This window comes from Balaenoptera acutorostrata, chromosome 17 (assembly GCF_949987535.1).
Source record: "Balaenoptera acutorostrata chromosome 17, mBalAcu1.1, whole genome shotgun sequence".
Taxonomy (NCBI): Eukaryota; Metazoa; Chordata; class Mammalia; order Artiodactyla; family Balaenopteridae; genus Balaenoptera; species Balaenoptera acutorostrata.
This window is the reverse complement of record NC_080080.1, coordinates 67442070-67458103: the sequence shown is the minus strand read 5'-3', so window position 1 is coordinate 67458103 and position 16034 is coordinate 67442070. Positions and strand designations below refer to the sequence as shown.

At 37.4% G+C, this 16034-nt stretch overlaps 1 protein-coding gene across 7 annotated transcripts in view; it reads right to left on the bottom strand.

The window, feature by feature from the left end:
• The window catches only part of NCOA2 (nuclear receptor coactivator 2), a 275517-nt gene that overhangs the window by 156165 nt on the left and 103318 nt on the right, over positions 1-16034 (bottom strand). For all 7 annotated transcript variants that reach the window (XR_009005784.1, XM_057531960.1, XM_057531965.1 and 4 more), the window contains exon 2: positions 14124-14180. The gene's annotated coding sequence lies outside the window, so the exon portion shown is untranslated. The remainder of the gene's footprint in view (positions 1-14123; positions 14181-16034) is intronic.

The following is a 16034-nucleotide window of genomic DNA, read 5'->3' as shown; positions in this document are numbered from 1 at the left end:
GTGCACATGTTATTTTCTAATTTCCTTTTAGGAGAGTCTGTTTAACAGGAATGTAAAGGAAAAATATTATTATTTAATTCAGCATCTCAGCATGGGGTTCATGTTAATGTAAGTTCATGATATCCAACTAGGTGCATACGGAATGATTATAAAGATTAATAAAGATACCAGGCACATATCAACTAATACAAAAACACTTATCAAAAAGGGGCTAGATAGGCAACAGGATAACTCTCCAACGGATCCCATCTTTACTACTAAGTAATTACTATGAAATTAGGCAGGTCACTGGATTTGTTTTTTCCCAATTGTAACATCTCCCTCGCATAAATCCCATGATTCTTTCAAAATCAGTAATGGCAGTGTCAGCTGGCTAGTGCTGAGTCTGGTATAATATTGAACCCAAGTGCTAGGATCCACTTCTGATGTGCAGTGCTATCCAGAGTGATCCCAGGGTCCCAGTTTTCTAAAATACTAATATACTCACTTTGTGTGTGTACACTGTGTGTGTTCACTTAAAACTGGATTTTCATTTTTCACTCCAGAAGGCCCCACCGGCAGGGCTGGGCACTGAGAATAAGAGTGGCGGAAAGGCAGAGCCTACCCTCCAGCACGCAGGTTCACGCAGACTCAACTCCAGATCAACTAGTTCCTCCTCCAGTGAAACACGTTCTGTGTCTCGATGCCAACTGTTACTTTACTAACCTAGGTCATCCATGAAATTGAGAAAAGCCTTCCAGAGATGTTCTAGGCAAGAGTCAGAAAACTACAGGGGAATTTATGCCAAATATCAGAGTCGTTGTTTCAGGGATACGCCACTCAAACTACCTGGTCTCTTTTCCTCTGCCCCCAAAGCATCTGTAACACCCCAATGATGTGCATTTTAAATGGTCATCATGGGTTTTTTTTTGATTAACTGCAGGGTCACAATGGATTTCTCTGTGTAATCTTCCAGATTCTGACATACTGAGTCCAGGAAAAAGAAACAACATGCCCAAGGTCTCACAGCCACCAGGCTGGGACAGCGCCTGGGAGCTGCCCGAAGGCTCCTGTTCATGTTGGTTTTACTTGTGCCTTTTCTAATGTAAGACACACAGATCTGAGGACTGAGGCTTAACTTTTTATCTGCTGTAGCAACTGCTAGAGCAATCAGTAAAAAAAAGCATTAAAAGTCTTTATGTGGGGACTTCCCTGGTGGCGCAGTGGTTAAGAATCCGCCTGCCAATGCAGGGGTCACGGGTTCAAGCCCTGGTCCGGGAAGATCCCACATGCCGCGGAGCAACTAAGCCCGTGCGCCACAACTACTGAGCCTGCGCTCTAGAGCCCGTGAGCCACAGCTACTGAGCCTGTGTGCCTAGAGCCCGTGCTCCACAACAAAAGAAGCCACTGCAATGAGAAGCCCACGCACTGCAACGAAGGGTAGCCTGTGCTCGCCGCAACTAGAGAAAGCCTGTGTGCAGCAATGAAGACCCAATGCAGCCAAAAAAAAGTCTTTATGTGGTCTACCTGGCAAACATTCAAAATTAAAGACAACACTGCTAAAATGACATTTCCTGATATTATGTCAAAGCATAATATTCGTTTAATTTGGTGATATTTTGAGTGATTTTTCTTTCTCTTTCTCCCAAGCCTACTCTAACAAATTTAGAAATATGAATGTTCAAAAAGTACTCCCCTGGAATAAATGAGTGACAGACAGCCCCCCCTTTGAAAAAAATCACTCTCTCATCTCCTTAGTAGATGACTGCCAACAATGACAACACCTCTTGACAACGGTGATGTGCGCCAGAAATGCGATGAGAGGCTGAGCAAAGGATTATTTGCTAGAGTCTACAGGTAACATGCTTAATCACTGTTCAAACCTCTTTTTGTACTTTCATCCTCAGGATCTCCAGACTGTGCTCCCAACTAACAATCTGTGCAAAGCCCTAGTTGGGAGCAAATTTTAAGAATAAATGTCCTCCTCTTTCTCTTTCTTTTCTTTCTTCTCTCCCTAGAGGAGGCTTGACAGGATGTAAGCAGAGTAGGTGAGGAAGTAATCACAAAGGAAACATACATGAAAAGAAAATTTAGTAGAAATACTCAGTGATTTTCAAGAGGGAGAAATCCTAAGAAACAGATGTTTCAGGTGTTGACGCATCATTTTTTAAAGGTTTCTAGCCCTCATCATATTTATTTCTTCTTAGAAGGCTGGAAAGGAAAGAACTTAATGGGGAGGGACCTCTACTCCCTGGGCCACCCTATCCCATCTCCATTTTGTCTGTTACCAAATGCCTGATCAGATCATTTGTGGTTAACTTGTGAGTATCATTTCCTAAGTGTTTGTATGTATGTATGGATATGTGTGTGTATGTGTGTGCTGTTAAAGATGATTTCAACTGATTATTGGGCTGTTACTCAGGAAAGAAGCCTTGCCTCTACCCTATGGCAGTATGAGTTAAGACTTTTAAGGCTTAAAATAGACAAGAAATACCAGCAGGGAAAAAAAAGAGAGAAAGGGTAGAGTCTATGGCCTGGACAATAGGTAGAGCTCAGCTGGGAACTGCCATTGAGATGCTGATCTGAAATTTTCAGAAATGTAACTCAACCTAGACTAGGAACAGGAATCAGAGAGATGAGGAATAGAAGCAGATGATGAGGAGAGGCAGGAAAAGGAGGAAGAGCAGAGCTAACTTTTAAAAACAGTGTTCTAAGTGCTAGGTATTGTTCTAAGCGCTTTCTGTGAATGATCTCAATACAACAAAACCGCACAGTAGAAAAAGAACAGATGCCTTAGGGAGGTAGGCAGGTGGAATTTGAACAGGAAGAATACATTAGACTCAAGTTGCTATTAAGAACAAAGGGCCCTCAAGGTAGGCTTTACTTCTGTAACACTGGACCTTCTTAACACTGGACCTTCTCTGTTCTCTCTGTCCAAGGTACCTGCAACTGACTACTTGTAAAAAGGACATAATATCCTTATATTAAAGCATTAACCATTAAGCATTTTTTATAACTCTTCAACAAGAGGTATTCTTCAATTAGACAATATATCAGATATAATTTATTAAACTCTAATAGATAAATTAAAATCTAAGAATTTACTCAGTACTTTGTATAAACCCAAGTGTTATGGCTTCCTCCCGATCATCTAGAGCAGGGAAATTTACAATCTAGTTGGGTTAGGCCTGGAACGTGGTAGCCACCCGCATTCTCAGGACACTTTCAGCTAAGATTGTAACTAGCAGTTATTCTTCTGTCTTTGTGGCAATTGAGTCCCATCAACAAAAGATATCCTGTATCTGTTTCATTTCTAGCTACTCCTGTTGTAATGATCTAGAATACACAGGAGGGTTGTAAATGTCACAGCAAGATAACCACAAGGTCAAGAGTACCAAGAGAGGGGCAGCGATGGGCCCAGTGTCCCTTGCCTTCCCACACTGTGCACCTGCTACAATCGCTTATTTTACATTTGTTGTTACGTTGCTTTGGAATCCCATTTATGTAACTTAGTGTTTGTTTTCCACTTCTCTTCCTACATAAAAGATGTGGGTGGAACACAGACCATATATATTGCTTCTGTACACCTGAAACATTCCTGCTTTACTCTGTGCTCCAAAATGATTATAGACTAAACTGGAAAAGACCGTCGGTCAGCCGGGGAATGAAAAACAAACCAGAGCTTCACCTGATCAGGAAGTTCCATTTGCATCATTAGAGGTGGCTACGCTATATGTGAAAGAGGACCGGGTGGGGAATATAAAGTCCCAGCTTCAAGGTCTGGAGCTGCCTGCCTCCCTGTGTGGCACTGAGTCATCTCCATGAGCCTCAGTGACTTCACGGATAAGATGCGGATAACTTCTCCCACCAAGTCGACAGTAGTAAGAATTTGATGAAATAATACCATATATTAAGGTATAAGGTATATTCATATATACATTAATGTAGGTATGCAAGAAAAGATTCCCTCTTAAAAGTCCTTTATATTCTGATTTATAAAAATATTTCTACACTTTACTTTTAAAAGATGTGGTCAAGTCGTTACTAGAGGGTATATGAAACAGAAAATTTTAAGAGACTACTAACAACCATGAGTTACAATAGAAATAAAGAGAATACAAATTTTAAGGGTAGATTTAATCAGTGCTTTAAGAAACAGCATGAATTATTAAAACACTGAAACCATATGTCACAGTAGTAATTAAATTATTTTGTATTTGCTTAAAAAACAGCTTTAAAAGAAAAGAGAAAAAGGAAACTGGCAGCTGTGAATAAAGTAAATTTGAGGTGGTAAGTAATTAAAACTTCTTTCTGTGTTCATGGTGAATACTGTTAATTATATCACAAAAACTCAGAAGCACCTAAAAACACTAAGCACGGATCCTACTGGGAACCTGTGTAAAAAAAAAACTGGGAGAAATCTGAGAGGGAGGGTAGCCTAATTTTTAGACATTTTATAAAATGTAAATGCCACATCTGTTCATTTAGATCATGATTATCTAAAATATAATATAGTCAACATGAAATAGAAACTGTTCTTCAACATAAATTAAGCTTTTTGTAAAGTAATTGAAAGAATTCTCTAGTCACTCTTAGAAATATAATTTTTTCTAAATAACAACTGAAATTTGGTTTTGAATGGAACATCTTCTCTTTGTGTGAAAAGGTCATAGGATTTCTTAATATGGGAAGTCCAGGAAATTCCTTTTTAAGATTCCTTTAATTGAGGAAAACTTCTAAGGTTATTTTGAAAGAGAAGAACATGAAAAAGAAAGTGAGGTAGCCCTTTCCCCATCCATTAAAACAGAATAACCCATGTTAATAAAACATCTAAATCCAAATCCCACTGAATGAATTATCTGTGTAAACTCATTTGAAGCCAGCTTCAAAGAACAGCTTAACATAATTTCTGTGACCTGCATTTCCCTTTATTAATTGATGTCAGATAATCATTTCTGATATAGTATACAATTTAGCAACTTTGTGGGCCCGCAGACCCTCAGTGGGAGGAAGGGGACAGCACGTACAACGCTAAGCCTTGTCATATTCTTTCCCATACTCAGAAGGTTAGCTCGAAACTTTATTTTGAAATTACTATCTCTTTTTTTTTTGTTTAGATGGTCCATTTATTTGTTTTTTATTTTTTAAGAGAACAAACGTTCACAGGCAAAAGACTACCAATGACAGACTGGGTTTGATTTCCAATTCTGCCTCTAACTAGCTAGTTAAACTAGGTGCACATCATTGGGTAAAAGTCATTGGACTTCTCGGTGGCTTCTTTCCCCATCTCTAAAGTGAGATCATAACAGCAGCTACTTACTAGGCTTCATTTGAGGGTTATGTGGATCATTATGGGAAGAGCTTAGAACACTACCTGGCACATGATAAGAACAATATGTACACTAGCAATTATAAACGATCTTTCAGTTCCAAGAACTTTCTATTACATTAGTACTAAGATTAAAACAGCATCTGGGGGCTTCCCTGGTGGCGCAGTGGTTGAGAATCTGCCTGCCAATGCAGGGGACACAGGTTCGAGCCCTGGTCTGGGAAGATCCCACATGCCGCGGAGCAACTGGGCCCGTGAGCCACAATTGCTGAGCCTGCGCGTCTGGAGCCTGTGCTCTGCAACAAGAGAGGCCGCGATAGTGAGAGGCCTGCGCACCGCGATGAAGAGTGGCCCCCGCTTGCCGCAACTAGAGAAAGCCCTTGCACAGAAATGAAGACCCAACACAGCCATAAATAAATAAATAAATAATTTTTTAAAAAAAACAGGATCTGTGTTGATAATACTTGGTTCCACATTTATGTCTCTGTACTGAAACCCACATTGCTGACTGGCCTATAACTATGACATTTAATCAAACATAAGTAAACTGTACATTCAATTAAATAGATGACTTAAACATTTAAGTCTTAATTTGTGTTCATGTCCTACTTTCTACCTGTTTGGGGTCCCCTCATAATTATCAGTCTTTGGTAATATAGTAATGTTCTTTTAAATAAAACAAATTTATATATCCAATGACACACTGACACAGAAAAGTTACATGCCCATATATGGGCAGCAGTAACGTTAAAAATGTTCTATAAACAAAAAGTGAAAAAAAAACGAAACACTGACATGTTCCTCTATATAATGAAAAAGATTTTAATGACGTAGGCTGCGTCTAACTCAATTTCCTTCATATTCTTGATTCTCATCTTTTGAGCACTTCTGACAAAATTCATTTTGTAGTATCTGATGGGATCAGTTAATCAAGTTTCCTTTTCTGAGACAAGAATCATTTTCCTCAACTAATATAGAAGGTGGCACAAAATGTCTTTGCAATTGTTACAAGATTCAATTAAAAGCAGATGAGTTGAAAAACACAAAGTTCTATTTCACTACAAACATTATGGCCCAGGATATAAAATTTGAATGCTTTGAAAATGAAAGGTGGTTTAGTCTTGACTTCAATCAAAGAGAATTTAGACATGATCAGAACATACTTCAATTCCTGACACAAAGAATTTATCCAGAGTTTAAATGGATACAAAACATGTAAAGGCCAAGAACCATGTCTTGCCAAAAGTAATAGTAAATGTTTGTTTTTCCTTTTCTCTCTACCCCTCAAGGTAACCTACATTTATCTCTGCTTCAAAACACTGTGAAAACTTTGAAACCTCATTGTAGTATATAAACAAATGATCAGGTATGCTATTTTCATAATCAGCCCTTGAAATTTAGTAGGAAACAGGACCCTTAATCAACAGAGACCTCAGGAAAAGTAATGATGACAATAAAAAAACACTGAAGTAGAAATACCATAATAAGCCAAAGGTATCAAATTTATGGGAATAAACAGATAATACGTAAATGCCTCCTATTTTCTATCCCTAGGGTCAGGAAGGGTCAAGAAGTAAGTAAGCTCCTTGGTGTGGCATTCCTGGGCCCCTCAGGACTTGAGGACGGCCACCTCGAATATCCGTGGGGACTGCTGCTGGCACTGCAGGCAGCTTTGATGACAGCCACTGTGCTGTGAAAGAGGACAGGTTTCGGAGGAAAAAAATTAAAAGATGGGAAACAGATAAATACAGTGAGCACACATTATGGTTTAAAGCAATAGGCACTGGCATTTAGGATATGCTAAAATCAAAATACATTTAAAAGGTAACAGCACTATGTTACAAGGGCTAAGATTTTATGTTTTCAAAAGACACTTTAAAGAGAAAGTTTGAACCAGATCTTGACATATAATATAAATATGTCAGTGAACGAGTTCAAAGAAGTAATAACTTACCTGTTAGACCATAAAGATTTTATGAAACGTTGGGAATATTTTGAAGCAGCATCAACAATAAACATCTAACTTCTACATTAGAGAAAAATGTTAATGTTCCAAAGCATCTAGCTTCAAAGAAAATCGAAAATCAAGATACCACTGGGTTAATAAAACAAAGTCTACTATTGTATATAAATAAAACTCATAAAACCAACCTAATTTGTCTAACAGGTGTTTAAGTCAAAGGAACTTTCCATTTCCATTCCATTCAAATATAATAGCATGAGTAACCACCAAATAGTTTTCAAAATACATTAGTTCAAAACTCTCTTCTATTTTCACACTCTACCTTATAACCTAGGAAACAGTTTATTTTCTGGACTGTAATAAAACCGCCATATCAAAGGCAGAATTAGAAATCGAGATCAAATCGCTTTCTTAGTGACAAAGAACTGAAAGAAACTGCGAAATAATCTGTTTCCTCCGGCCCCGGCTTTCTCTCTTCTAACTTAAGCTACCAATTCAATAATTATGACACAGTTGTTTCTTCAAAGGTATTCTCTTATAGTTTAGGTAAAGACTTCAAAGTCTCAGTATTCATATAAGGCACTGGCAGGTCTTTTATAAGCTCCCGCACTCATCTGTCTGCTGAAGTTTACCCCAGCTCATCACACTCCTGCTTTTTCAGTCCTTTTCTCTTCTCAAGGAGGTACAGTAAAAACTGGGCTCCAATTCTGTGATACTGACAGCTAACAGACTTCCGGTCCTTTAGGTGGAGACCACAAAATTTTAAATGTATGATTTCTGCTTCTGAAATTCATGTAACTGGCACCAGAAAGGTCAAAACTGTGGTTTAAAGAAAGCAAAGTCCTCAAATTAATCAATTCTAAATTAATTCAATATTTTTGAATACTTCCAAAAGTGGTGAAGGCAAACAAGTCTACAGACTATGGCATCAAAATCTCAACCTTGCATGGGGACAGGCACTTAAGAGATCCTCCAAAATTGGAATACATACATCTCTAGTATATGGTTAAATTCCTATTTAGCCATTATTAAATGCTACATATTTCTTCCTCTCCCTTGGCTCTTTTTGGATGGGAAGGCAGAAGTGTAGCTGTGACTAGAACAAAAAATATATTTCCACTGATTGTAGACACCCATGAATCATTCATGAAGTAGCAAACAAGGCTTAGACAACCTAATGCATGGAATTAGGTTAAAATCACAAGTTGCAAAATTTACTGTTAAATTCTCTGGTTATGTCTTGTTTTTCTGAGTCTCAAGCTACCAAGAGAAGTCGCAGTGGAAATATCTATATCCTAATGGCAAAGAATCACAGAAAAAAAGAAAAAAAAGGGAGGGAGGGAGGGAGGAAGGAAGGGAGGGAGGGAGAGAGGGAGAGAGGGAGGGAGGGAGAGAGGGAGGGAGGGAAGGAAGAAATGTAATTAATTTTATAGATATGGATAATTTTATAAATAAATGTTTAATTTATCCCTTACATCTAGATGTTATGAACAGCGGAGAATGACGTAAATGATCTGTGCTTCAAAAATAAACTATGAGGTGTTTAATGAACGCAGCCTGATTTTATTCGCTATTTTCTCTTTAAAGGAAATTCTGGCAAGGTCAGCTGACTCAAATTCAACACCTGTCTAGAAAATAACATGTATCTGTCACTTTATTGCAAAATGAAAATGAAGGGCATAGCTACAACACCTAATAACTGACCCCAAATCAAATGCCGTGTATTTGTTACTATGGTAGCACAAATGTGAAATTCTGCTTATCACAGACCTTCTCCCTAAAGCTAACAGCTCTACTATCCAGGTAAGTAGAATATACAAGCTTGAAATGACATCTAAAGGCCAATAACAACAACAAAGAACAAGGCAGGGGAATGTACGTTTTATTAACAATCTGCAGCCCCTTCTCCCCACTCCTGGGCACACGCACACCTGTACGACAGCCCAGAAGAGCACAGCTGAGAAACCAGAGTCCACTTGTTTCTCCGAAGATTCTGGCTCCAGTGCTACTTCCTCTAAGACATGCTAAGTCGAAAGATCTACACAAGGTACAGACTGGCAATACTTTTAATTACAATTATTTCCAAAGAATACCAGCAACGCTGATAGGAGTCACACTTAGAATTTTTCAATTAAAAAACCACAGTGCTCTCACAGTGAAATCTCTCTACACTGAATCCCAACTTACAATCCAAGAAACATCCTTATGAATTTTATAAAAAAATGCTGCTTTAAAATCGCTGTAATTCTAAATCTTGCAATTCTAGCATTTGGATGAGCCAGAGAAACCAGGTTCTGCCGTATTTCTGGTAAACCTTTCAGCAACGCGCTACGCTTACATCACTTGGCCTGTCTGTGTCTATGGAAATCGCAGTGCTGCTGTTCTACGTGGAGACTGCCTGGACTCTGGGACAGTCTCAACCTCACCTGGCACAACACACCTTCCTCACGAGGCGTGTACCTTCCCAGGAGCACACTCTGGAAGTGCAGGTAACGCCATGCAAACAGAACATTTGCTTATGAGGGACGGCTTTTGTTGCTGTTGCTGTTGCCTTGACCTCTACTCCCATGGATAGATTAAGGCGTTTAGTAGAAACAGACATATAACTCAGAAAACAAGGCTCAGTTTTTTTCTTTAAGAGAAAAATCAGAAAGCCACAATTCAACGTAAAAAGAACGAGCAAGGAAATAAGGGGCTAAATTTGCATAGATACTTCTTTTCCAGGTTAACAATCTTTGGTAGTTATTCTTTTTTTTTTTTTTTAAGAGCTATTCTTTTTTTTTTTTTTTTTAATTAATTAAATTTTTTTTTTTGGTTGTGTTGGGTCTTCGTTTCTGTGCGAGGGCTTTCTCTAGTTGCGGCAAGCGGGGGCCACTCTTCATCGCGGTGCGCGGGCCTCTCACTATCGCGGCCTCTCTTGTTGCGGAGCACAGGCTCCAGACGTGCAGGCTCAGTAGTTGTGCCTCACGGGCCTAGCTGCTCCGCGGCATGTGGGATCTTCCCAGACCAGGGCTCGAACCCGTGTCCCCTGCATTAGCAGGCAGATTCTCAACCACTGCACCACCAGGGAAGCCCGGTAGTTATTCTTTATATTTCCCATAGCACTCAGCACAGACTAATACGAAATAAACAATTAATATTCTGAAAGAACAGAGAGTCAAAAGGAAGGAGGATGGGTAAAGGGAAAGAGGGAAGAGAGAAAGGAGAGTTAATGGTGCTGAATGAATGTAGTTTTATGGGGAAAACTAAGCCAATCTGTTTACATGAATGTGTGCATAAAAAGAGGAAAATGGAAGAGTAAAAATGCTTTAAAAACTGGCCTGTCATACAGTTTCCAACTGTGGCTTTGTATTAATAACACCCACTGGAAGATAATTTCAACCCACCAGTAAGCCTATTTTGTCCTGAGTTCAGCAGTCCGTTCTGCATACAAGGGGCAGAGGGTTGCATCCAGGGGGGCTATGATTAGGATCCTCGTCTGAAGAGCTAAATGACTGAGGGCATTTTGTCAACTGTCAAAATATTTATTTTCCAAATCACAGTGCCTACCATGCTGACATCTGAAGGAAATAGCACAAAAATAGCAACACAATTAAATGCTGGCAGATTTCTGCCTAAAGCAAAAGAGTTATAGTTAAATCTACTGAATTTGGTTTAGAATAATACTGATTTTCAGGGGACACTGCTCAAAATCTCAGATTTGTAGCTCAAATCAAGCTGCCCGTCTTCATGGGAATTTATACACTCTCAGTTAAATCAGACACCTAATCACAAATCTTCTCACATCTATGAACAAAGAGGGAATTCAAAATCCCACAAATACTCATTTGAAATGTACTTTCAACCATGCCATATCCAATATGGACATAATTTCTTTTATGTCTTGATACGTTTAATATAATGTTTAGTATTTAACAACAAAATGTATTAGTATCACAAGAAGTATATGATGCTTTATTGTACTTTGGAGAACTCTCTCTACATGCTAGTATTAAGAGTTGAGCTTAAAAAAAAAAAAAAAAAGAGTTGAGCTTTTCCTAGTATGTGTGAACAATTCTTCACTCACCCATGTCACCCCGTCCTCTCACCCCAGATATCTCTAACATAGAGAAAATGTACTTATAAATAAATCCAAAATATATATGAATCCACAGTGAGTTCAGGTTTCCATGGCAAAGGGAAAATTACATTTCAAGGCTATATTGTCAAATAGATTTATCTAACACTTGCTCCTGTTATGACTATCAATTCTCAGAGAATTTTATTGGCCAACTTTAAAAATGCTTAAAACGTGAGACTGCAATGGAAACACTGATATAGCTGCAGATTAGGAAGCACAGTTCAGTCTGTTAAATAAATTTTGTCTTTTTAAATTCAAACTACAGAATTTCATTTCCCTAAACTCAAACCTGGAATTTGCATTTACACTCACAGATATAATCCCTAGGAAAGTGTGAGGAAGTATACTTAATCATGTTTTCAAATCAAAATTTTAAGATATATTCAACAACACTGCCTTCAAGAACATTTTGTCCACAATATTGTACATTTAAGATTCAAAATATTTCTATATAACATCTCCTACTCAGCCTTGAAAATAAACTAAACAAGGAAAGCTGAAATTATATTTGAACCAACCCTGCTTTACCTCAAAGCTATGCCACTTCTTTTCTTAAATAATTAAAAAATTTCCCACAGAGACATAAATTATTACACCTTCCAAGATAAGGGTTCTAAGTAATTCTATAGTCACAATATTTCACACAACCTGTTCTCTGTAGGAAAAGTGATTCATCCAACAAACCACAGATGCCACTCATAACCTGAAGTTTCTAATATTGCAAGGGAGAAGGGATGCTGATTCATAGCCTACCATGTTTATAACAAAAAAAGGAATCCAAATGGCTGTCTGCCATGTACCTGCCCCCCAAAAGTGAGTATGAAATTAAAGTGCCAAGGTAGAACTTTAAATTGTTTAGGTCATCATTAAATTTCAAATGAGTCATCATGTTTCAGTTTGAAATAAAGGTTAGAAGTGAAGACCTACTAATGAAATATAAGCAAAATAATATTTGATTTTAAAATTAATTTTTAAGTCCTCAAATATGAATATGATTTTCCCATACTACGTTTATTGCCACTAATATGCTCGTATGCAGGGCTATTTAGGCAGAAAATGGAGCTCAGGGGTTAAGATCAAAGTCTTCAGAGTGGCAAACTGCCACTTGCTTGATATGACCTTGGGAAAGTCACTTAACCTCTCTCAGCTTCAATTTCCTTATCTGTTATTCTGAAGATAATGAAAAGCACTTACATAATGCCTGGCTCACAGTGAGGGAGCAATAAGTAGTAGCTGCTATTATTAGTATTATCGAAGGAGTCTCTGCAAATTGCACTTGTAAATTAGATGTGAATAAGAAATGGCTGTGTAATTCCTAAAATTTTACTTAAAAAAAAAAAAAAAAGCCTAAAGTTCAGACTTAGTTCTTTTTATAAATGAAAAACCATGATGGCAGAAGGAGAGACCAATGCCTGAAGAAGGTGAAACAGATCAAAAAACAACACATACGAAAAACAAAAGGCACAAACCCAACAGTAGCGACTAACATCCTGGAACACTTAAAGAAAACTGTCAAAGACACAAGGAAACGGGTGGTTCCTTCGATAATGAATTCAAACATCAATACAGAGGGCAGAAAAATGACCAAAAATTTCCCCCAATCTACAAAAATAAAATAACCTAAGTAAATTACATTTTGTATGAAGTGACAGGTAGTGGGAAATTTTTAACTTATTTGGCTTTCAGAGATTAAAACTGGACAACTAATGTCAAATATGTTGACACTTTGCTCTCCATAAAGATAACACAAAACATTTCCAACATGGTAGCATGACGGAGTAAGGAGGTGAGAAGCTCCCACACTTGCTTCAGGTTTACCCGTCACTTGATCCTAAGAACCTACTAGGGTGGTGACAAAATAAATACAGAATTGGAAGCATTATCCTCTGAATTCTACCCTGATTAATCACACTTGAGTACATAAAATATGTAACACAGGTAATTTCTCTGAACATTTATGAGCGATATACTCAAAGTATCTGATATATATTAATTTCATATTTAGAAATAAGTATACAGAGCTATTTCTATTTTGTATTTACAGATGCAGAGTTCAATTACTCTGAATATAAATAAATTCTTAATATGTATTACCCAAGAATTACTGTAACAAACGCTTATTCAGTCTTTCCCATACAATAAGCACTATCCTAAGGGTTATGGACACTGTTCTCAACAAGACAAAAATGACCCCAATGTTCACAGAGCTTATATTCTAGTAGGGAAACTAAAAATAAGAACACATCACATGATCATAAACATTATGATAAAAATAAATCAGCGTTGTGTGATAAGGAGTGATTGAGAAGCTATTTCAGACTGGTTGGACCAGAAAAGCCTGCTCATTAAATCTACCCACATAGGACTGAAATTTGCTGCCAAAATCTATAGCAAGCAATTTTTTATTTACATATAAAAATAAATGCAAACATTTTGCTAGGCTATGAAATGATAATTCACCTCCTCCAATGGGTAAATGTAAACTCTTCCCAAATACACACAGTAAACACTGATTAACAGATATGGTCATTTTACCTCCAAATATCATTTCCAACACATTCATAGTGAATTTTCATAATAAAACAAATGTAGACAAATATACAACACTTTTAAAATTTATATTCATTTTACTTACATATTATTTTGCTAAGCTATAAATAGTATAATTTTAAATGTTTGATTTTACTTAAAAATCAAAATATACCAACAGAAAAGCTTACTTTTAAACTCACCTGTGCCTGTACACAGTGCAGAAGATCTATAAATTTGTAGCCAAATCCAAGAGAAATCTGCAATATAAAGAAACAAACAAATATGAATAAAAAAGGCAGAATCCTGTTAGACTCATTAGAGTGGATGTGATTTTTTACAACCAATATACAAATAATACTCATTAATAACATCTCTCCATTAAATTGCACGGTAAATCGAGAAGACGACTTGCTGCCTTACTTCTATTTGTACAAACTAATGTAAGACACATAAGGCTACATTTCAGTGTGAATTATGAGGTGTCTACCCAACAAATTTTGAGTGCCCGCCATAACACTTATTACACTTCCTGGTAGCTGCCTATCTAATCACTAGCACTGAAAGCTGAACAAAAGCAGAGGAGGCCTGAGCTACCCATTTCCACACTGCGCTCCTAGCCCAATGCCCAGCCCACAGTAACACAGTACACAGGAAATGTTTGCTGGATGAATGAATGAATGAATGACAGAACAAGTTAATTAATTAATTAAGTTCACATACTGATCTTAATTTGCTGTGATTTATAGTTTGCCTATATTGAATAGAAAGGCTTGAAATTATTGAAATAAAAACCTGTCATGATTGCTTAAACAAAGACGTTTAAAAGTGAATAATTTATCTCAAAAAAAAAAATCTTGTGTAAAATGATGTAAACATGATGCTACAGGGAATTCCCTGGCAGTCCAGCGGTTAGCGCTTGCTGCTCTCACTGCCAGGGGCCCGGGTTCGACCACTGGTCAGGGAACTAGGATCCTGCAAGCCATGTGGTACGGCCAAGAAAAAAAAAACAATGATGCCATATACAACAATTTGCATGAGTGAGAGTGGATAAGAAAAGGAAGAACTGAACATTTTCAATAATGAGGGCAACCAAGTTTCATCTGGGTGTGTATCTTTGAGAACAAAGAACTTAGCCATGAAGGACTGTGCAGCACTTTCTCTGATCCACACAAGGATCACTTCCACTGTACCAAAGAAGTTTATTTATTTCCAAGATGCACAGTCAGTAATACGAACACAACCAATATGAGCCTATCATGTTTTATGTGGATTAATGTTTACCACTCTTGTGTATATTATGGACCTAAGAAAAACGACATGACTGCTACGAGTAGTAGTATGTCTTTATTTTAACTATTGTACTACTAGATTTAATCAGCTTCAAGGAATGTTTTTACAACTGCACTTTTTTTCCTTCAGGTGACACCAATCAGTAATAATTCATACTTTGATTCATTATCAGACTTAAAAGAGTATTAACTTTCTGATGCGTCCTTTACTCTTCAGAATAATAAAGAGAACCTAATAGTAGAAAAAAGCTAATGTTAATTACCCAAATTGCCATTTTTTCTAGGGCACTAGCAACATCTGATTTCATAAAGGGGAAAGAAATGGGAAAAAAATGCATTTTGGTTTTTGCCAGGACCTGATCAGTCTGGAGACAGTCACAGGTAAAGAAATGCAGCTAGGGTATTAGGCAGAGATGATTCATGAAAAACAAAAGGAAATCTGTATGCAAATAAGAGGTTATCGCAGTAAATAAAACAAATGGATTCTCCTCAAGCAGCAGCCTGTGAGTGGTGAGCAGTAAACTGTTCCGTAACAGGGGTCATCAATTCTTTCCAGCGCTGCTGGCCTACTTAAGCCCATTCTAATTCTATACCAACAACTAAAGTGCTCGAGGACATCACACTATGCAACAGTCAAGAGTTAAAACTTGTGATGTGAGTACGAATGAATGATGATATTAAACAATTATTGCTTGATCTATACCACTCAAAAGGTTTTTATGAATGTGCTAATATAATGAGTAAAATGTGCTAATGAATCCAAACTAAAGTAAGATACATATAGACATGAAGATAGAAGATGTGAATAATTTCCACAGTATA